Raw genomic sequence first — 22,426 nt, forward strand, 5'->3', positions numbered from 1 at the left:
TCACACCTCCTGAAAAAGGAAATATCCAGCGGTTTTATATTTCAACCCCATGAATACTGAGATTCACTCCACCTCTGAGAGTATATTGATGGTGTAGCTTAGTGCAAGCTTTAGCTTGCCAGTCATCTTTCTTTAAAGCAAGTTTAGTTTTTGAATACGTGTTGTTGGACTTTATTGCAACATAAGACAACTGTTTAAACCACCTTGTTCATTTCAGTTCAGTAGAAGTAAAAGAGGAAGAGAAAATTTTACAAAGAAAATGTGGTTGAATTTTTAATGCTAAGATCTTAATGCGTTTGTTCAGCAAAGACTAAGGAGAATCTATTATACATAAAAACCAAATAATGTTGTTGATGACCGGAGTTGTAATAAGGGATACAGAAAATCAACAAAGTATTTATTTCAAGGGAAATCATATAACCCCAGTTCAGATGGTACAGGAAGTAAAGATGAAACCCTTTCTCCCTGGTTGTTGTCTAAGCTGTTGTAACACACCTTACACTGTGCTTCTGAAGGGAGTATTTGAAAACAGTATTTTGCAGCATCCTAAGTGTGGATCCAAATCTGCAGAGTCCCAACAATCCCATATTTCCTTGTCCTGATTAAATAGTCTTTCTTGTTTTTGCCATTATTCATGTCAATCCTGTAGCTACATTGAATCAGGCCACTGAAATTAGTATTGAAATAAATCCAATTTCCCAAGTCTATTGTTTTTCATCATGCTCACAACAGATGTTAAGACTTGAAAAGTTTGGAGCTGAACACGTCTGCCGTTCCAAGTTAAGCACAGAAAAAGCCAGCTTCCATGTTACCGTCACGGTCTGTACTCTGGTAAATCCTGTAATGTTTGGTGTGAGATGATTCCGCTAGTGTTGATCAAACTTGCTTATCAATCTGGCATTGTGATACGTCACGTTGGAAAGTCTTGGCATAAGATTCATCTGAAAAGCACAGAAAAGGGTCTTCTGGAGCAGAATTATGATTTATATGCAAGATAATGTTTCTAGAATTAGAATCTGTAAAATGTGAGCAGTCCAACTCTAAACTTGTATGTTCATTTTGCCTTCTGAATCAATTGCTAGATGTTCTTCTGTTGGACATAGATAAGGAAAAAAATGGACACTAAACAACTCAAGGTAATAATGAACTTTTACTTACCTAGGTGTTATTTTGGCTTTCCTTTCCTTCACATGGATATAATAATGAAATTGAAAATCCTTGGAGGGTGTTTTTTTTTTTTTTTTTTTTATAAATTTATTTATTTATTTATTTTAGCTGTGTTGGGTCTTCATTTCTGTGCGAGGGCTTTCTCCAGTTGTGGCAAGTGGGGGCCACTCTTCATCACGGTGCGCGGGCCTCTCACTATCGCGGCCTCTCTTGTTGCAGAGCACAGGCTCCAGACGCGCAGGCTCAGTAGCTGTGGCTCACGGGCCCAGTTGCTCCGCGGCATGTGGGATCTTCCCAGACCAGGGCTCGAACCCGTGTCCCCTGCATTGGCAGGCAGATTCTCAACCACTGCGCCACCAGGGAAGCCCTGGAGGGTGTTTTAACACGTGCTAGTGTATTCTCTTCCTGCAGCACAATGAAGAGAGAGGGTTTGCAAGTATCTAACATTATTAAAAATCAATTTATCAGCTACCCTGTAGTGTTCTCATTTTCCTGGGCCTCAAAAATACCCCCCACTGCATTCTTCCTACCTGTTTCATCTCGAAAATTTTTTTAAAACTTAAATATTTCAAAAGTTGCATTTCTTTTGAAAGTTACTAAAAGGAAAATTTATTTGGGGACATTTTATTTTCCTAAGCAATATCAAGACGTTGTTCCTTCTCAATTTTAACCTTTGTCATTTAGAAGCATGTTTTTATTTATTTATGTAGTTTTGATTTCCACTTTCCTTGGGTTAGGAAGATAATTAGGTCTTTTGGTTAAAGGTCAAGGAGGATTAAAGATAGTAAATGAAAGATAGTGAACCATGACAACAGTGACTGTCATCTTTTCATCATTTTAAAGTATTTTTTATCATATTGATAAAAACTTGAAAACAAGGTTTGATTTGGTATAATTTAAAAATTAATTGTTAATATTTCTATTAAAAATGAGATTTTATAGACTAAAAGTATTAACCATTTCAGCCAAATTGGAGGATTTGGCAGTCTACAACTACAAGAATATTCAGAATAATGGAAGAAATCAAACTGATAAATATTGCAGGTATATAATATCTTCAGCCATCATATATTTTTAGAGCTAATATTTATTACCTCAGCCAATGCAAGTACAAAATAATAGCTATAAAAAATAATAGCTGTAGAGAAATAATAGCTATAAAAAGGAAAATATGAGGCAAAATTATCATTATTTGTAGATGATATAATTACACATCTGAAAAATCCAAAATAATCAGTTGTCTGGCTACTAGAAAAATGATATTCAGCGAGTTGGCTGGTTACAAAATTAATAGAAGAGTAATAGCATTAAAATTGATAGTATCAGTACAATTTAGAGAATAAAATAGAAGTATAGCAACAAAATGAATAAGAGAAATGTGCCAGACATCGATGATCAAGACTTAAAATATCTACCTTTTTTTAAAAAAAAATCTTGACTTGATGGAAAGAAAGAAGTTCTATTTGGATAGAAATGTTCAATACTGTGAAGAGGTCAGTTCTTTATAAATGAGTCTATAAAGTCAATGCCTTCCCAATAAAATTGTTAGTTGGAAGATGTATTAGTTATATATTGCTGCATAACCAATTAACCCAAACTTAATGACTTAAAACAACAATAAATGTTTATTAATTCACACAGTTTCAGTGTGTCAGGAATTTGGGAGCAGCTTAGTTGGATGGTTTGGGACTGGAGTCCTTCATGAGGCTCCAGTCATTTGAAGGGGAGCCTTGGGCTGGAAGATTTGCTTCCAGGATGGTTCATCCTCATGGCCATGGGTGTCGGCAGGAAACCTCAGTTCCTTCCATGTGAGTCTCTCCAGAGGCTCCTTAAATGTCTTCACAACATGGTAGCTTCTACCAGAGTGAGCACTCCAAAAGAGAGGATAGCGTGGAAGCGTCAATGTTTTTTTAAGACCTAGTTTCGAATGTCACACAGTGTCATTTCTGCAATATCCTCTTAGTTACACAGGTCAGTCCTATTTAATGTGAGAAGAGGGGCATTTTTTTTTAACATCTTTATTGGAGTATAATTGCTTTACAATGTTGTGTTAGTTTCTGCTGTATAACAAGGTGAATTAGCTATATGTATACATATATCCCCATATCTCCTCCCTCTTGTGTCTCCCTACCACCGCCCTATCCCACCCCTCTAGGTGGTCACAAAACACCGAGCTGATCTCCCTATGCTATGCGGCTGCTTCCCACTAGCTATCTATTTCACATTTGGTAGTGTATATCTGTCCATGCCACTCTCTCACTTCGTCCCAGCTTACCCTTCCCCCTCCCTGTGTCCTCAGGTCCATTCTCTAGTTCTGTGTCTTTATTCCTGTCATGCCCCTAGGTTCTTTAGAACCTTTTCTTTCTTTTTTTTAGATTCCATATATATGTGTTAGCATACAGTATTTGTTTTTCTCTTTCTGACTTACTTCACTCTGTACAACAGTCTCTAGGTCCATCCACCTCACTACAAATAACTCAATTTCGTTTCTTTTTATGGCTGAGTAATATTCCATTGTATATATGTGCCACATTTTCTTTATCCATTCATCTGTTGATGGACACTTAGGTTGCTTCCATGTCCTGGCTACTGTAAATAGTGCTGCAATGAACATTGTGGTAACTGACTCTTTTTGAATTTTGGTTTTCTCAGGGTATATGCCCAGTACTGGGATTGCTGGGTCATATGGTAGTTCTATTTTCAGTCTTTTAAGGAACCTGCATACTGTTCTCCATAGTGGCTGTATCAATTTACATTCCCACCAACAGTGCAAGAGGGTTCCCTTTTCTCCACACCCTGTCCAGTATTTATTGTTTGTAGATTTTTTGATGATGGCCATTCTGACTGGTGTGAGGTGATACCCCATTGTAGTTTTGATTTGCATTTCTCTAATGATTAGTGATGTTGAGCATCCTTTCATGTGTCTGTTGGCAATCTGTATATCTTCTTTGGAGAAATGTCTATTTAGGTCTTCTGCCCATTTTTGGATTGGATTGTTTGTTTTTTTGATATTGAGCTGCATGAGCTGCTTGTATATTTTGGAGATTAACCTTTGTCAGTTGCTTCGTTTGCAAATATTTTCTCACATTCTGAAAGCTGTCTTTTCGTCTTGTTTATGGTTTCCTTTGCTGTGTAAAAGCTTTTAAGTTTCATTAGGTCCCATTTGTTTATTTTTGCTTTTTATTTCCATTTCTCTAGGAGGTGGGTCAAAAAGGGTCTTGCTGTGATTTATGTCATAGAGTGTTCTGCCTATGTTTTGGGAGTGTTCCTCCCTCTGCTATATTTTGGAAGAGTTTGAGAAGGATAGGTGTTAGCTCTTCTCTAAATGTTTGATAGAATTTGCCTGTGAAGCCATCTGGTCCTGGGCTTTTGCTTGTTGGAGGATTTTTAATCACAGTTTCAATTTCAGTGCTTGTGATTTGTCAATTTGTATTTTCTATTTCTTCCTGGTTCCATCTCAGAAGGTTGTGCTTTTCTAAGAATTTGTCCATTTTTTTCAAGTTGTCCATTTTATTGGCATAGAGTTGCTTGTGGTAATCTCTCATGATCCTTTGTATTTCTGCAGTGTCAGTTGTTACCTCTCCTTTTTCATTTCTAATTCTGTTGATTTGAGTCTTCTCCCTTTTTTTCTAGATGAGTCTGGCTAATGGTTTATCAATTTTGTTTATCTTCTCAAAGAACCAGCTTTTAGTTTTATTGATCTTTGCTATCGTTTCCTTCATTTCTTTTTCATTTATTTCTGATCTGATCTTTATGATTTCTTTCCTTCTGCTAACTTCGAGTTTTTTTAATTCTTCTTTCTCTAATTGCTTTAGGTGTAAGGTTAGTTTGTTTATTTGATTTTTCTTGTTTCTTGAGGTAGGATTGTATTGCTATAAATGTCCCTCTTAGAACTGCTTTTGCTGCATCCCATAGGTTTTGGGTCATCGTGTTTTCATTGTCATTTGTTTCTAGGTATTTTTCGATTTCCTCTTTGATTTCTTCAGTGATCTCTTGGTTATTTAGTAGTGTATTGTTTAGCCTCCATGTGTTTGTATTTTTTACAGTTTTTTTTCCTGTAATTGATATCTAGTCTCATAGCATTGTGGTCGGAAAAGATACTTGATACGATTTCAATTTTCTTAAATTTACCAAGACTTGATTTGTGACCCAAGATATGATCTATCCTGGAGAATGTTCCATGAGCACTTGAGAAGAAAGTGTATTCTGTTGTTTTTGGATGGAATGTCCTATAAATATCAATTAAATCCATCTTGTTTAATGTGTCCTTTAAAACTTGTGTTTCTTTGTTTATTTTCATTTTGGATGATCTGTCCATTGGTTAAAGTGGGGTGTTAAAGTCCCCTAGTATGATTGTGTTACTGTCAATTTCCCCTTTTATGGCTGTTAGCATTTGCCTTATGTATTGAGGTGCTTCTATGCTGGGTGCATAAATATTTACAATTGTTATATGTTCTTCTTGGATTGATCCCTTGATCATTATGTAGTGTCCTTCTTTGTCTCTTGTAATAGTGTTTATTTTATAGTCAGTTTTGTCTGATATGAGAATTGCTACTCCAGCTTTCTTTTGATTTCTATTTGCATGGAATATCTTTTTCCATCCCCTCACTTTCAGTCTGTCTCTGTCCCTAGGTCTGAAGTGGATCTCTTGTAGACAGCGTATATACAGACCTTGTTTCTCTATCCATTCAGTCAGTCTTTGTCTTTTGGTTGGAGCATTTAATCCATTTACATTTAAGGTAATTATTGATATGTATGTTCCTATTACCATTTTCTTAATTGTTTTGGGTCTGTTATTGTAGGTCTTTTCCTTCTCTTGTGTTTCCTGCCTAGAGAAGTTCCTTTAGCATTTGTTGTAAAGCTGGTTTGGTGGTGGTGAATTCTCTTAGCTTTTGTTTGTCTGTAAAGCTTTAAATTTCCCTGTCTGAATGAGATCCTTGCTGGGTAGAGTAATCTTGGTTGTAGGTTTTTCCCTTTCATCACTTTAAATATGTCCTGCCACTCCCTTATGGCTTTCAGAGTTTCTGCTCAAAGATCACCTGTTAACATGGGGATTCCCTTGTATGTTATTTGTTGTTTTTCCCTTGCTGCTTTTAATATTTTTTCTTTGTATTTAATGTTTGATAGTTTGATTTATATGTGTCTTGGCCTGTTTCTCTTTGGATTGATCCTGTATGGGACTCTCTATGCTTCCTGGACTTGATTGTCTCTTTCCTTTCCCATATTAGGGAAGTTTTCAACTATAATCTCTTCAAATATTTTCTCAGTCACTTTCTTTTTCTCTTCTTCTTCTGGGACCCCTATAATTCGAATATTGGTGTGGTTACTGTTTTCCCAGAAGTCTCTGAGACTGTCCTCAATTCTTGTCATTATTTTTTCTTTATTCTGCTCTGCGGTAGTTATTTCCAGTGTTTTATCTTCCAGGTCACTTATCCGTTCTTCTGCCTCAGTTATTCTGCTATTGATTCCTTCTAGAGAATTTTTAATTTCATTTATTGTGTTGTTCATCATTGTTTGTTTGCTCTTTAGTTCTTCTAGGTCCTTGTTAAACGTTTCTTGTATTTTCTCCATTCTATTTCCAAGATTTTGGATCATCTTTACTGTCATTACTCTGAATTCTTTTTCAGGTAGACTGCCTATTTCCTCTTCATTTGATTGGTCTGGTGGGTTTTTACTTTGCTCCTTCATCTGCTTCGTATTTCTCTGTCTTCTCATTTTGCTTAACTTACTCCGTTTGGGATCTCCTTTTCGCAGGCTGCAGCTTTGTAGTTACCATTGTTTTTGGTGTCTGCCCCCAGTGGATAAGGTTGGTTCAGTGGGTTGTGTAGGCTTCCTGGTGGAGGGGACTGGTGTCCGTGTTCTGGTGGATGAGGCTGGATCTTGTCTTTTTGGTGGGCAGGACCACGTCCGGTGGTGTGTTTTGGGGTGTCTGTGAACTTATTATGATTTTAGGCAGCCTCTCTACCAGTGGTTGAGGTTGTGTTCCTGTCTTGCTAGTGGTTTGGCATGGGGTGTCCAGCACTGGAGGTTGCTGGTCGTTCACTGGAACTGAGTCTTAGTGTTGAGATGGAGATCTCTGGGAGAGCTCTCGCCGATGATGTTACGTTGGGCCAGGAGGTCTTTGGTGGTCCAATGTCCTGAACTCGGCTCTCCCACTTCAGAGGCTCAGGCCTGACACCCGGCTGGAGTACCAAGATCCTGGTAGCCACATGCCTCAGAAGAAAAGGGAGAAAAAAAGAAAGGAAGAAAAAAATAAAATAAAGTTATTAAAATAAAAAAATAAAAAATTGTTAAATACAAAAATTTAAAAAGTAATTACAAAAGAAAGAAGAGCAACGAAACCATTAAACAAATCCACCAATGTTAGCAAGTGATAAAAGCTATACTAAAATAAACATAAAAATCAGAAACTAGTCAGTCTCATACAGGAAACCCCAAGTCTACAGTTGCTCCCAAAATCCACTGCCTCAAATTTGGTTTGATTCGTTGTCTATTCACGTATTCCACAGATGCAGGAATTCCACGTATTCCACGTCAAGTTGATTGTGGAGATTTAATCTGCTTCTCCCGCGCCTGCAAGGAGGAATTTCCCTTTTTCTTCTTTGTTCGCACAGCTCCTGGGTTTCAGCTTTGGAGTTGGCCCTGCCTCTGTGTTTAGGTCGCCCTTTGGGGTCTGTTCTTCTTCCAGACAGGAGGGGGTTTAAGTAGCAGCTGATTAGGGGCCTCTGCTCACTCAGGCCGAGGCCTGGAGGGGTATGGAATGTGGGCAGAGCCTGTGGCGGCAGAGGGCAGTGTGACGTTGCAACAGCATGAGGTGTGCTGTGTGTTTTCCAGGGAAGTTGTCCCTGGATCACGGGACCCTGGCAGTGGCGGGCTGCACAGGCCTCCAGGAGTGGAGGTGTGGATAGTGACCTGTGCTCGCACACAGGCTTCTTGGTGGCGGCTGCAGCAGTGTTAGCGTCTCATGTCTGTCTCTCATGTCCACACTGATAGCCGTGGCTCGCGCCCATCTCTGGAGTTCGTTTAGGTGGTGCTCTGAATCCCCTCTCCTCGCACACCCCGAAACAATGGTCTCTTGCCTCTTAGGCAGGTCCAGACTTTTTCCCGGACTCCCTCCCGGTTAGCTGTGGTGCACTAGCCCCCTTCAGGCTGTGTTCACGCAGCCAACCCCAGTCCTCTCCCTTGGATCTGACCTCTGAAGCTGGAGCCTCAGCTCCCATCCCCTGCCCGCCCTGGCAGATGAGCAGACAAGCCTCTTGGGCTGGTGAGTGCTGGTTGGCACCGATCCTCTGTGCAGGAATCTCTCTGCTTTGCCCTCTGCACCCCTCTTGCTGCTCTCTCCTCGGTGGCTCTGAAGCTTCCCCCCTGCCACCCCCCGTCTCTGCCAGTGAAGGGGCTTCCTAGAGTGTGGAAACTTTTCCTCCTTCACAGCTCCCTCCCAGAGGTGCAGGTCCTGTCCGTATTCTTTTGTCTCTGTTTTTTCTTTTTTCTTTTGCCCTATCCAGGTACGTGGGGAGTTTCTTGCCTTTTGAGAAGTCGGAGGTCTTCTGCCAGTGTTCAGTAGGTGTTTTATAGGAGCAGTTCCACATGTAGATGTATTTTTTTTTTGTAGATGTATTTTTGATGTATTTGTGGGGAGGAAGGTGATCTCCACATCTTACTCCTCTGCCATCTTGAAGGTCCTCAGAAGAGGGGTAGTTTTATTATCATCCTCATTACAGATGAGGAAATGGAAGCATAGAGAGATTTAAATAACTTGTCGAAGGTCTCATGATAAGTGGAAGAAGCAGGATTTGAACCTAAGCAAGTGTGGCTCTAAAGTTCCAAGTTCTTAACTCTAACCGGAAAGAGTGTGGGTACCTACTAGACTCAGTACATATTTAAATCTACTGTAATAAAAATAGTTCTGTTATAGCAACAGAAAGAGAAATTAATGGAACTGAATAGAGTCCAGACAGAGGTTCAAATACATGTGAGAATTTAGTATGGAATGTGGGTGACAGTTCACATTAGTAGGGAAAATTCAGTAAATGATATTGTGATAAACTGGCTAGCCATTTGGGAAAGAAAATAAAGCTAGCTTTAATCATTCTTTATACCAAACTTCCATGGATAGAGTACTATAATATAAAAAATGAAAACATAAAATTACTAGAAGAAAATATTACCAAAATGTTTTTAATAACAAGTAGGGAAAAGCTCTCATAACCAACAAGTCATATGACAAGATAGTGATCAATTTGACTACATACGCAAAATTTATCATAAGCAATCAAAAGATAAATAAAAAACTAGGGAAAAAGATATTCCTTCACTTATGCAACTGATTCAGCTCTAATTTCCTCATTTATAAAGTGTTCTTACAAAATAAAAAAGGAAAGACATAATTCAATGAAGAATCACAGAAATGGTGATGGGCAAGAAATATTGAGGGTTTATAAACCAGAAAAATGCTCATCCTCCTATTTAAATAAATGAAATAATTTTTACCTATCCTATTGGCATATGTCAGAGATTAAAATTTTACTCCTTTACAGTATTACTAAGGGTGTAGAGGGAGAAGTAACTCTCATACACTAACCCACATGTTGTTCGAAGGTCAACTGTATACTCTGATCTTTTGACCCAGTAATTTTACTACTAGTATTTATTCTAAATGCGTACTCTTACATGTGCCAAAAGATATATGCACAGTTATGTCTGTTGCACCATTCCTTGAAACAGTAAAAAATATGCAAATAAAGAAATGAAAACTGTTGACAAATATGGAACTGGTTAAAAATAAATGTGGTATAAGTATACAGTGAAAAACTAGGCATATATCCATTAAAGAGAGTTAGGTGACAGTGGTGTGCTGATGTGAAAACTTTCTCAAATTCAGTTTAGGGAACCAGTCAAATGCAGAAGGCTGATTGTTACAAATTCCCTTCGTTTAGCAGCACTGACCACAAAGGAGTCACCTACATTTATTTTTATGAATTTAAAATTTCCGGAATTCCTTCCTCAAGAAGATGTGAAAAGTGGATGATTTTGAGGGGGGAGAGACAGGGTTTTGAGTAGAAAGAAAACATTATTTCATTATATTCCATCTTGTACTTTTTGACTTTCCTTTTTGGTTGTGTCTATATTATTTTTTTAATAAAAATTAATTAATAATTTAAAGTTGGTCTGTGATAGGGTTTAGTTTTATGATACATGATATGAAACTCCATATATCTTCAAGTTTATGTCTGGTTCCTTTGAAAAATTAAATAATGTTACGTTTTTTAGGGGAAGACAACAAATAATAATACAGGTTTTATTATTACCACAATGTAAAATGCATAGAGGTGACTTAAAATGGAAGAGAAAAGGTAATGTAGTGATTGTGAGATTCTGATTAAATTTTAATTTTTAATACCACTTTACTGTTAGCATTTGTGGTTTTATTTAAGTAAAGTACTCTGGAAAAAAAACCTGTTAAAATCAAATGAGAGAACTACTTGCTATCAAATATACAACCATATTATATGTCAATATTTCAAAGTGTACTAACCAGACTACAGTCAGTCCTCTGTATCTGAGGGTTCCACATCTGCAGATTCAACCAACCGAGTATCGAAAATATTTGGGAAAAAAAATTCCAGAAAGCTCCAAAAATCAAGACTTGAATTTGCCATGCGCTGGCAACTATTTCCATTCCATAGTATTTACATTATATTAGGTATTCTAAGTAGTCTGGAGATGATTTAAAGTGTACAGGAGGATACTGCATAGGTTATATGTAAATACTGTACCATTTTATATAAGGAACTTGAACATTCTTGGACTTCAGTATCTGTGTGGTGTCCTGGAACCAATACCCCTTGGATACCGAGGGATGACTGTATAATGATTCAAGCTACCTTAAGATGTTCAATAATTTACCCACCCATCTAAAATATGTAAATATTTTCTTGGAGAAAATGTTAAAATCCATTTAAAATGAGCGTCCATTGAAAAATTTAAGCAACTCCACAAAAAACTAACCAAAATGAGAAAGTGTCTGCCTCTAGGAATTGGCATGAAGTAGATATAACAGGCCAATTTTGTACAATATGAATGTCAAAAAAAGAATAATTATAATAATTATAACACATTAAATAAAAAGTAAAAGCATAAGTCCATTGTGATATATATGTATATATGTATGTGTTTACATATATAGTGTACAAAGAGAGATCCATTTTTAACAGAAGAATGCTAACTAATAATTATAGAAGAAAAGATAGAATAAGAAAATCAGTGTTACAATCCTTAATTCAATAATTGATCGGTTGAGGATCATCAGTGGATACTAAACCTTTTGGAGAAAGGTGGTTGGGAACAGGATATTCACATGGTCTCAAGGTGTCATCTCACAGATTACTTATCTCTTGCAAAGTGAAAAATGTACCTGTACAGTAGAAGCCAACTTATCTATGTCATCAAACCTAATATTGCCAGTAGTAGAACAATCTGACATTATATGTCTCCTAATTTGATGTTAATGTCACCTACGTAATATCCATGCCAAATATGTTAAACTGGATCTAATCATGAAGAAACAATTAGACAGATCCAGAAAGTGGGACATTGTGACAGACAGCTAGCCTGGATTCTTTAAATAGTTAATATTATGATTCATAAAAAAAAGCATAGGGAATATTTAAGTTAAAAAGATTTAGAGAGACCTAACAACCAGATGCAATGCATGGAATTTGGATGCTGGATTAAAAATAAAAAGGAGAGAAAACAACAAAAACTATTTTGGGGCTTTGAGAGCAATTGGAACAATTTGAATATAGGCTATGTAATGGATCATAAATTGAATTAATGTTAGTTTCTTAGGTATAATAATGGTACTGTAGTTACTTAGGAAAAAAATTTTTATTCTTAGAATATGCAGTAGGAAGGAAAAAAACTATACAGTTGACCCTTAAACAATGAAGATGTTATAGTCCGCAGCCCTCTGTATTGGTGCTTCCTCCCCATCCACAGATTCAACCAACCACAGACCATGTAGTACTGTAGTATTTGCTATTGAAAAATATCCACGTGTAAATGGACCCGCGCAAGTCAAAGTCGAGTTGTTCAAGGGTCAACTGTATATATATAGAGAGGAAGCGAATGTGGTAAAATAATAATAGATGAATCTCGGGGAAGGGTACACTGTTATTTATTATAATATTCTCTAGGTTTGAAACTTTGCAAAAATGGCTTAGTGGCTTGCGCTATTTCTGATGGATGCCATGGTAGGTCCTTGATGCCAACTTCATCTTTGCCTTCGGGGTGAAATTACAGTGTTTGGAGAGGGTGCTTGGGAAGGACCTAATGAGGCAAGGTGAGTGGGACTCTTATTTTCACTAGAAACAAATGACGATTGTTAACGTGAATGAATGTAGCTCCGTGGCAGCTTTACCCAGGGTCACCTTTTTCTTCCTAAAACCGCTTCTACGTTTGATGGGTTATCTGTGCTCCATAATTGACTGGCAGTCAGAGTGTTGAACAGCTTATCATAAACATATTTGCTTTAAAATTTTTTGGATTGGATTTCTGTGTAGGAATATGGAAAACTGTCTAGTTATATGGGCAAATTGATTAATCAGTACACTTTTAGAAAACCTTGCTTCCTCATTAAAGTTTTTATTTTTTTAACCACTAGTAACTGGTTCTAAAAATGCGGTTCTCAGATCAGCAGCTTCAGTATCACCTGGGAAACTTGTTAGAAATGCAGATGAGTCGGAAATTGGAAGTGGGGTCCTGCAATCTGGCTTTATAAGCCTTCAATGAATGAAGTTGACAGGTCCCCTTATTGACACATAGGTTGTCAGGAATGGCCACCAGTGGTCCTGCTGCTGTGGAGGGGGAGGGGGGACATCACATAGATTTTGGGATCCTGCATACCATTGGTCTGAACATGCCGAAAGCACTGAAAAATTCTGGGAGGTTTGGCCTAATAAGGTAGAACAGCAGAAAGTGGATTAATACCTCTGAAGATAATAGGTTGCCAAACAATTCTACCCATTTTCTTTCCCAGTAGGGGTTGGTAAAGCCCCTCCAACCTGGGCCAAGGGAAGATTTGCTAGAGGAGTAACCAGCAGTAAAGGAGGAGTGGGCATGGGGGTGGAGGGACAGGGACACACTAGAGCCATCCCATCCCACCATTGATCAGGGACCAGGGGCCAGTCTGGAAAGGGACCTAGGCTGGGTCATCCAGAGAGAAAGGGAGGACATACTTCAGGAGGACAGGGCAGAGACGAAGTGTACAGTGTGCTTGGCGAGCTCAGAGTTGCTCCTGAGCAAACAGAGTTTGGGAGAGTAGGAGCTGGACCCATTGTTGAAGGACTGGGTGCTGGCACAATCCAAGAAGAGAAGCAGCTGGGGACTTTCCTGGGGAGGTTAAAATAGACTCCACTTTGAAGTTAAAAGAAGTTTGATGTTTCAGGTTAAAAGAGACTCCACTTTGTAGGGAGAGAACAAAAAGACCCAGGGTATCTTAGCTTCTGGGCCAAAAGGGTGGGTACCCTTTGGGTATTTTGTAGGACATATTGACAAAAACAGGGGAGGGGGGAAATGTCTAATTCAGTGCTCCTTTGTTGGGTGCAGGACAAATGGGATTAATGTTGAATGCCCTCTAGGGCTTTGGGAATGATCAGACCTTCAAGCTCATTGTGGGGAACGAGCAGAGAAGCAAGGCAAAACTCTGATACTAATACAGATAGGAGGAGCCAGGGGAGGGCGCTGAGAAAATGTCAATCACCTGCTATCAGGAAGAGAGCTGCCAATATCCTGTCAGGTTCGGCTTCTATTGATACCAAGGTTGCTTAAGATGGGGGCAGCCATCATTATGAACAGCTGTGAGGAGGGCAAAAGAGGTAGGGAATGTCATGATTACTTTGAAATTCCCAGGAGACAGAGGCAACCTTGATTTATGATGTTTTTGTATAATTAAAAAATGCAAGAGGAAGCAAAAGGGCATTTATATACCAGATATTTATGAGTGCTTAACCAAGGCACTAAAATATTATTGGAAACACTATGTAAGAATGGTATATTAGTTAAATAAAAGTAGATAATATGAATAATTAGGCTAGTAATAGCTAACGAGTTGATTATCCCAGTTTAGAGAGTGCTTTGCTATACATTATTAGATGTGGTGCACCTGTGAGTAGTAACGGGTACACTTTTATCTCCATATTGCAAATGAAGGGGTTTGGGCTAACAGTAATTAAATGTCATGACTTATCAGGAGAAGACTATGATTCCAGTCTAATCTCGTGATGCCTTACTTTATCACAAGGCTCTGCTGATCCTACTATTAAAAAATGTTTTTGGCTCTTTTTTAAATGACTTTCTTTACTTCCTCTTATTCTGAATGATGTGGAATAGAAAAAAAAAATGAAAAAAAAATGTTAGTAAGAAATTTTTAAAGATTCCTTTAAAAAAGCTGTTAGGGAAAGCTAAGATGGTTTCATCCTCCCGTGTCTGAGTTTGGAACCCAAGTCATATCATTTTAAAGTAACACCTCACTAGCCTTTTCTTATCTGACAGTCTCAATTGCAGTTGACCCTTGAACAACAGGCGTTTGAAATTCCAGGGTCCATTTATACAGGGACTTTTTCCCAGTAGTAAATAGTACAGTATTATAGCATCCGAAGTTGGTTAAATCCCCAGATGAGGAACCTCGTATGTGTGGAGGGCCACCTAGAAGTTATAAGGGTTTTCCAGTGCACGGAGGGTCGGCACATTGTTCAAGGGCCAACTGTATTTGAAAACAATGCAAGGGTGAGTTACCCATCCCTGGAAGTGCTAAAAACAGAGTGGGGCTGCCCACTTGTTTTGGACATAAAGGAGTTTCTTGCTTTGGGAAGTGGTTAAGCTAGATAACCTTTAAGGTCTGACCGCCAGGATTCCATGAGGAGTTGGAAGCAAGTGAAAAACAAAATAAACAGGAACAACAAAACCCAGTTCCTCTGAAGCCAAAGTAGATGGTGCAAAGTCTCGCTGCTTAATGCAACTTCCTCGCTCCTTAGAGACACATTCATCTAGTCTTGCAGGGTCTTGCTGCTCTTTCTGGAAAAACATTGGAAGTTTATTTTCCTGATTTTCTAGGTCAGTGGTTCTCAAAATGTGGTTCCCGGGCCAACAGCGTGGGTATCACCAGGGAAACTTGTTGAAAATGCAGATGAGAATCGGAGACTCTGGGGGTGGGGCCCAGAAGCCTGGTTGTAACAAGGCCTCAAGGTGATCCTGATACAGCTTAAGTTTGAGAACCACTCTGCTAGGTAATAGGAGAGCAGAAGCTGCACATTAAATCTAGTGGAAGAGTTAAGCGTATTAGAAGAAGACAGATGTGAAACACAGAAATCAAATGAGCCATTCTGTTTGGGGATCCTTTAGTGTAGGGATTGGTAATACAACCCATATATATATGAAAAGAAAATCCACCTTCATAAAATAACCTTTAAAATTTTTATTTTGGTGACTAGTGGATAAGTTAAATGAGTCAAGAATTTATTTTACTCATCATGCTGGAAATAAGAAAATAATTTATAAAAATATGGGATGGCTATTATTAAAAACAAAGGAAAATAACAAATGTTGGCAAGGATGTGGAGAAACTGTAATGCTAGTGCGTTGCTGGTGGGAATGCAATATAGAGTAGCTGCCATGGAAAACAATTTGGCGACATAGAGTAAACATAGAACTACCATATGATCCAGTAGTTCCACTTCTAATCATATACCCAAAAGAATTGAATTTAGGAACTCAAAGAGATACTTGTATGCCATGTTCCTAGTAGCATTATTCATAATAGCCAAAAGCTGGAAAAAACTAAATGTTCATCTGCAAATGAATGGATGAACAAAATGTGGTATGTACATACAATGGAATATTATTCAGCCTTAAAAAGGAAAAAATTCTGAAAAATACTACAACATGGGTTGAAAACCTTGAAAACATTATGCTACATGAAAGAAGCCAGACACAGAAGGGCAAATATTGTATGATTCCCCTTCTATGAGGTAACTAGAATAGGCAAATTCATAAAGACAGAAAGTATAAGTTACAAGGGGTTGAGAGAGATGGGGCTGAGTTATTGCTAATGGATTCAGAGTTTCTGTTTGAGATGATAAACAAGTTCTGGAAATGGATAGGGCAATGGTTGTACAACATTATGAATATACTTAATGCCACTGAATTGTACACTTAAAAATGGTTAAAATGGTAAATTTTACGTTATGTATATTTTACCACAATAAAAAAATATGATGAAAAACATTGGAAGAAAAGTATTTTAAGACTTTAAGTCAATGACTGTTTGTGCTCACCCTATATGTAACACAGGATTTTGTCAGACCAAGAGGAAAGAATAGATTATCTCCATTTATTTTAAAAGTCATTCATAATCTCCGTTCTGGGTAGTAAACATTGCATACTGCAGAATTGCCAAGGGCTGAATAACTATGATTTTAAATTTTATAAGTACCTATTTAAAGGGACATGCTTCAAATTCTTTGAAACAGATTCTTCCTTTCCACCCAAAATGATCCAGCAGGGTTGGGCTAGGCACTCTCTTTTGCTTGGTCAGTTTAGGTCAAGTTTTGGGTCAGAATGTCCACTGTGGAATGACAGAAGTCTGGGCAGAGATATTTTATATGTAGTTTGCTGGGGCTAGGAGGCGGAACCCCCTCGTACTCGACCCTCAGATATTCCACCCCTGTCCCACATGAGACAGTGAACATGGAGATTCTGGGTGTGGTTTAATCTAAAAGGATGTGGTTTGTGGGCATGAATGTTCTCATAGTGTTCTATTCAAATATTCCATGCCAGCCTGTCATATTGGCATGGGAAGGATGTGAGGTAGGGGTACCAGTATTAGGCCTGACCTCATTTAACAAGTATTGATTGGATTGTCTCTCTTTTTCTGCTCTATGCTAGGCATTGGAGGGTTATAGGTAAAAACAAAAGGTATGTAATAAGAGGTTCAAAATCATACTTGTTGCACTATTCTATTTCTCCTGTAAGACTCTTCTTTATGACAACTCTCTTGTCAACTGTGACATGTAGCATACATTATCTAATGCTATTGTTTCTAAAACTAATATTTGTAATTACCTAAATAAGAAGATTAAGGAGAGGCCATGAGTGTGAAGTGTATTTTCAAGTTTCATATCTTTTATTTATTTATTTATTGGCCACGCTTCACACATGGTATGTGGGCTCTTAGTTCCCTGACCAGTGATCAAACCCGCACCCCCTGCACTGGAAACTCCGAGTGTTAACCACTGGGCCGCCAGGGAATTCCCTCAAGTTTTGTATCTTTATCAGGCCAGAAAGTATAATTTCCTTTTAAAAAATTTGGTCATCATGCCTATAGAGGGAAGAGCAGATATTTCAGGAAAAATTGGGATTTTTGTGTTTCAGTTTGACAATTGACTAGCTGTTCAATCTGGGTGAGTCAGAAGACTTGAACCTAAATTTGCTATTATTTCAAAGTGAGGATCTTAATATGACTACCTCACAAGGTTGTTATCATCTTAAATGAGGTAAATTACAAAGAGAGCCTTTGAAATCACTAATGTACTTTAAAGAGGCATTAGCTTTACTATGCTTATTTTAAAATGATCTTATTTATTACTGATTTAGTTTTGCTCCTTCTCTAGGAGATTGAATTTTGTTATACACTTGAATATCTTTGAACACTTTTCAGGTACACGTGAATCAAAAACATTTTTTCATATTCTTATAATTTATTGTGTTTAAGAATCACCTGGGTCCTTGAATTCCAGGGCCCATGCCCAGACGTTCTTCTTTGGTGCGTCTAGGGTAGTAGTTCTCAATCTTTAATGCACATCAAGATCACATAAGGAGTTTAAAAAATTCCCCACACCCAGGCTGTACCCCAGACCTATTATGTCAGAATTCTGGGGCTGAGACCCAGGCATCAGTACCCCAGGTGATTCTGGTGTGGGTGGTCTAAGAACCATCATTTAAGAAACATAGCTTTAAAGAATAAGTTGATAAATTGACCTTCAAATAATTACAATTTGTATTTTCCTGCTGTGTAAAAGAACATACTTGTTATAACATAGATTTAGTAGCAATATTTAAAAGTACTTTTAAAAGAAAAGCTGAAGTAAAACAAATATTCTAATTCTGTATGGCAAAACTTTATATAACTCTAAGATTATATTCTTAGACAATGGTGATATTATAAAAGCAATATGTATTGAGAAGTGAATAATAAAAAGATTTGCATTTTAAAACCTTTTGTTATAGGATGATAGGGTTCAAATATATTTTTGCAAATCTGACGCCTGCATGGTTTGTTCCCTGTGCTTAATGTGTTTGATTAAATATTGATCCCCACTTTACTAAAATCATAGCTGTTGACTGTGATGCTGGTACAATCTTGCTCTGCTTATTTTCTGAGATAAACTCTTAATTTCCTGCTTCTCAGTTCTAACTGGCCCTTTTTCCTATTTTTTAAGACCTGTCTACTTCGTAGATGTTAACAATGATGAAAATGAAAGGGATGTAAATGAGATAACATTAAAGCTCTTTGCAAAATGTAAGAACAAAACCACATCACTCATTGTTATTGTAGATGCAAACAACTCAGAGTGTTCTAGGACTCAGTCACATTAAAGTTACAGAGGAGGAGAAGCTGCTAATATCTGGCTTGATTAACAGGGCTTGTTTTGAGAGCTTGCTTTGTAACCTAATCCCTTTACCAGTGGCCCACTCCCCTCTTTTATTTTCCCCTGATAACTGTTCTGACTACATCCATTCCATACTGAGCAAATTTCTATTGATGATTCATTGAAAATTCGTGTCATGAATTTTAGTTCTTTCCCCCTGTAAATGTATGAGGTCAAAGGGAGAGTGCACAGAGCACAATATTTCATTCCAAACTCCTACATTTCCCACATGATTTTGTTCAACAACCCCTGCATGCCCATCCCACCCCACATTGCTTGCTACGTCTTTTTCACTTTCCTCGGACACAACTTTCTCTACTTTATTATGCATAATATCAATAGTTCATTAAACTGAGGTTCTTCTTCTACACTTGCAGGCTGAAACCTATAACCCACTCCAAAATCCAGGGCTCTCCAGTTAGAGGGCTACCCTATTTGGACTGAAGATGTGGTGCTTATAAATAACAAAATTTTCAGGACTCAGTAATAAGGGAATGGCTGCTTTGTATCAAAGAATGTTTTCTATGAATGCCTATTAGATTAAGCTTTATTTGAAGAAGATGTGTTTTCCATCCAGCTGGTAGACATGTTCCAATGAAAAAAGGACTTCTTACACCATAAGAATTAATCCAGACTCGAAAGCCTGATGTTCAGAGCTTTTAAAACACCATAATTTACTCTTTTGTTTTAAATTACATGGTATAATTCAGGATCTACGGTATAATTCTTCATTTTAACAGAAACATAATAAAACTGAGTAAAAATTCGATTTTTGCCAGTCATATTTATGCATTTTCTTGTCTTAGTCAACTATCAATTAGTTAGAATTTGTCTGTGTTAGGGATTATTCCATCCATTTTCCTCTTTCTCTTTTATTTTTGAGTTTAGACAAAGCATTCTGAATTCGCCAGGGAAATGAAAGGAGACGAAATAATGAGTAAGTTATGATATTGTAAGGGTTGCGTAAAGGTTCAAGAGCAAGATGCGTCAAAACTGTTGACACATGCCAGTGTCTATCATTACTAACGATCTAAGTCTTTATGAACTCCCTAATTCCATTTCTTGGTGTACATGTGTAAAGGACACGTTTCACCCCAAGGAAACATTGATCTTAATATCACTGGGATCTAGGAGAGGTGTACAATTCTATCACAGAGTACTGTGTTTGAATTTAGGAGGATTAAATCCGTGAAAGAAAAATGGTGCCTCCTGAAGTTGTGCTTTTGAAGCGGGGCATGTGGGAGTGGGGGCGTGTGTCACTCATAATCATGAAGGGTAAGGACCCAGGGCATTTCAGGACGGTTATCCCTTCCTCTAGAACAAAACCCAAATCCTCCGTCAGCAGGGGCTAACCCTCTTGCAGCATATTAGAGAAAGGAACCGAAAGTTCTTTGAGCAAAATTACCAAGCAGAGACTGGCTGATTCCTGGTCAGAACCAACTGCAGGGGAGTGCGCAGAAGGATATTTGGTTATTGAATCAAAATATCACCCCCTCCTTGCCCAGTTTTCTGCACAGTGAAGCAGAAAGCAGACGCCTTAGCATACCCAATTGCCTTAGGTCTTGTTAACAGATGTCTGATGACTCTGCGTGAGTATAATCTGGGATCCTGCAATATGACCATCGTTTGAGCTGACACGGAAGCCTTTCTGGGCAAAGCCTGGGGAAGGAAGATGCTGAGAGTTAATTTTTAAAATCTATTCTCCTTCCAGCCAGCCCTGCACATCTGTCAGCACCTCACTGGCCTCTGTCATCTGGGCAGTGGATGCACAAGAAGACTGATGAGTGCAGGGTTGAGGCTGTTAGACACCTCTTCAGGGAGATTTCTAGGGCTTTGCTGTACTTCAATAAGTACAAAGTGGAGCAAAGGATATAAAGCAGGGTGGGTTCCCCCCACCCACTCATTGAAAGGGAAGGAAGAAGATGAGGTTTTATATAATTTTTGCCTGGAGAAAATGTGTGGGGAGAGCTAGGATGCCAGGGCCCTGGTGACTATTTTCAGAATGAGATTTTTTTAAATGTTGTCCTCTTTCCACCTCTTAAAAAAATTTTTTTAGAAGTTTGGTAAAAAAATTCCTGACAGTATAATTATGTTGATGAGTTAATGGCTGGTTTGAAACTTGGGATTTCCACTAATACTAATACAGCAAGTCACTTCTCTCTGGCCTCAGTTTCTCAACGGGAAATAGGAGGCTTGGTCTAGATCAGTGGTCTATCATCCTGGCTGCATCTTAGAATCATCTGGCAAATGGTGAAGGCAAACACAGAAGAAAACCAACAAACAAATTGATGACTGATTTCCAGCCCTGTACATTTTGATTTACTTGGTCTCAGATGAGGTCCAGGCATTGCTCTTTTTAAAAATGTCCACCACCCCAAGTGATGCTAATGTACGCCTAGGGTTGAAAACCAGAGACCTATAGTTAAAGTTATTTTCAACTGCAGTGTTTTGCCATTGTTTATTTGCAACCTTTCTTTTTCCCCTTAGAATAACACAGTTTTGTCAGTTCTTTTGTTTATTCCTACATTTTCTTTAGAAAATTTTCTATATAATATTTGTAATATATGAAAAATTTTTGTAACATGTGTAAGTTACAAAGCATAACAGTAATATGAAAACCCATGAACAAATTATCCAACTTAAGAACTAGAGTCCCAGGAATTCCCTGGTGGTCTAGTCAGTGGTTAGGACTCTGTGCTTTCACTGCCGAGGGTGCAGGTTCAATCCCTGGTTGGGGAACTAAGATCCCACAAGCCATGGCAGCCAAAAACACCCAAAAAAACAAAAACAAAACTAGAGTCCCATCATTAGTTTTGAACTTGCTTTATATGTTCCTCTAAATTCCTATATCTCCTGATTCACTCAAGGGTAATTAGTGTTGTGAATTTTGTCTTCATCATTTCTATTTTTAAAATGTTTATTATTATTACTCTATGCATGTATTTCTAAACAATATCTAATAATATCTGTATCGTTGACTTTTGCTGGATTTTGAGCATTATAAAAATGATATTATACTCTGTTATCTTATGCAATTTTTTTCTCTTGAAGTTGTTCTTGAGTCATTCCTGCTGTGCATAGCTGTATTTCATTCATTTTCATTGCTGTGTAATATTCCATTTGTGTGAACATAGCACAGTTTGGTAATTCATCCTTCTGGCCGTGAATATTGGATAACGTGTTACCTACTCCACTGAATATCATGGACACATGGTATTGTAAGCCTTTATAATTTTTGCCAATCTGATGTGTATAAATTGGTATTTCCAGATGGTCTTAATTGGCATTTCCCTGATTACTAAACATCTTTTAACATGTTTATTTACTGTTTGAGTTTTTATTTCCATGAAAGTCCAGTTCAAGTTTTTTGCCCATTTTTCTAATGGTTGTTTTTATTTCCTTATCAATGGCTATTACTTCTTTATGCCTTTTCTAATATTAATTACTAGCAAGCAATATATGTGGAAATATCAATTTTGTATGTTGCAAATATCATTCTATGGTGTCTTGATGAGCGATGATTCATTTTAACAGTCAAAGTCATCAATCTTTTC

The 22,426-nt window shown here is 37.8% G+C and overlaps 1 protein-coding gene across 1 annotated transcript in view; it reads left to right on the forward strand.

Moving 5' to 3' along the window:
* HS6ST3 (heparan sulfate 6-O-sulfotransferase 3) overlaps positions 1-22,426 on the forward strand; it is a 646,857-nt gene that overhangs the window by 245,376 nt on the left and 379,055 nt on the right. The gene's annotated exons all lie outside the window — the stretch shown is intronic.

This window comes from Balaenoptera musculus, chromosome 18, assembly GCF_009873245.2.
Source record: "Balaenoptera musculus isolate JJ_BM4_2016_0621 chromosome 18, mBalMus1.pri.v3, whole genome shotgun sequence".
NCBI lineage: Eukaryota > Metazoa > Chordata > Mammalia > Artiodactyla > Balaenopteridae > Balaenoptera > Balaenoptera musculus.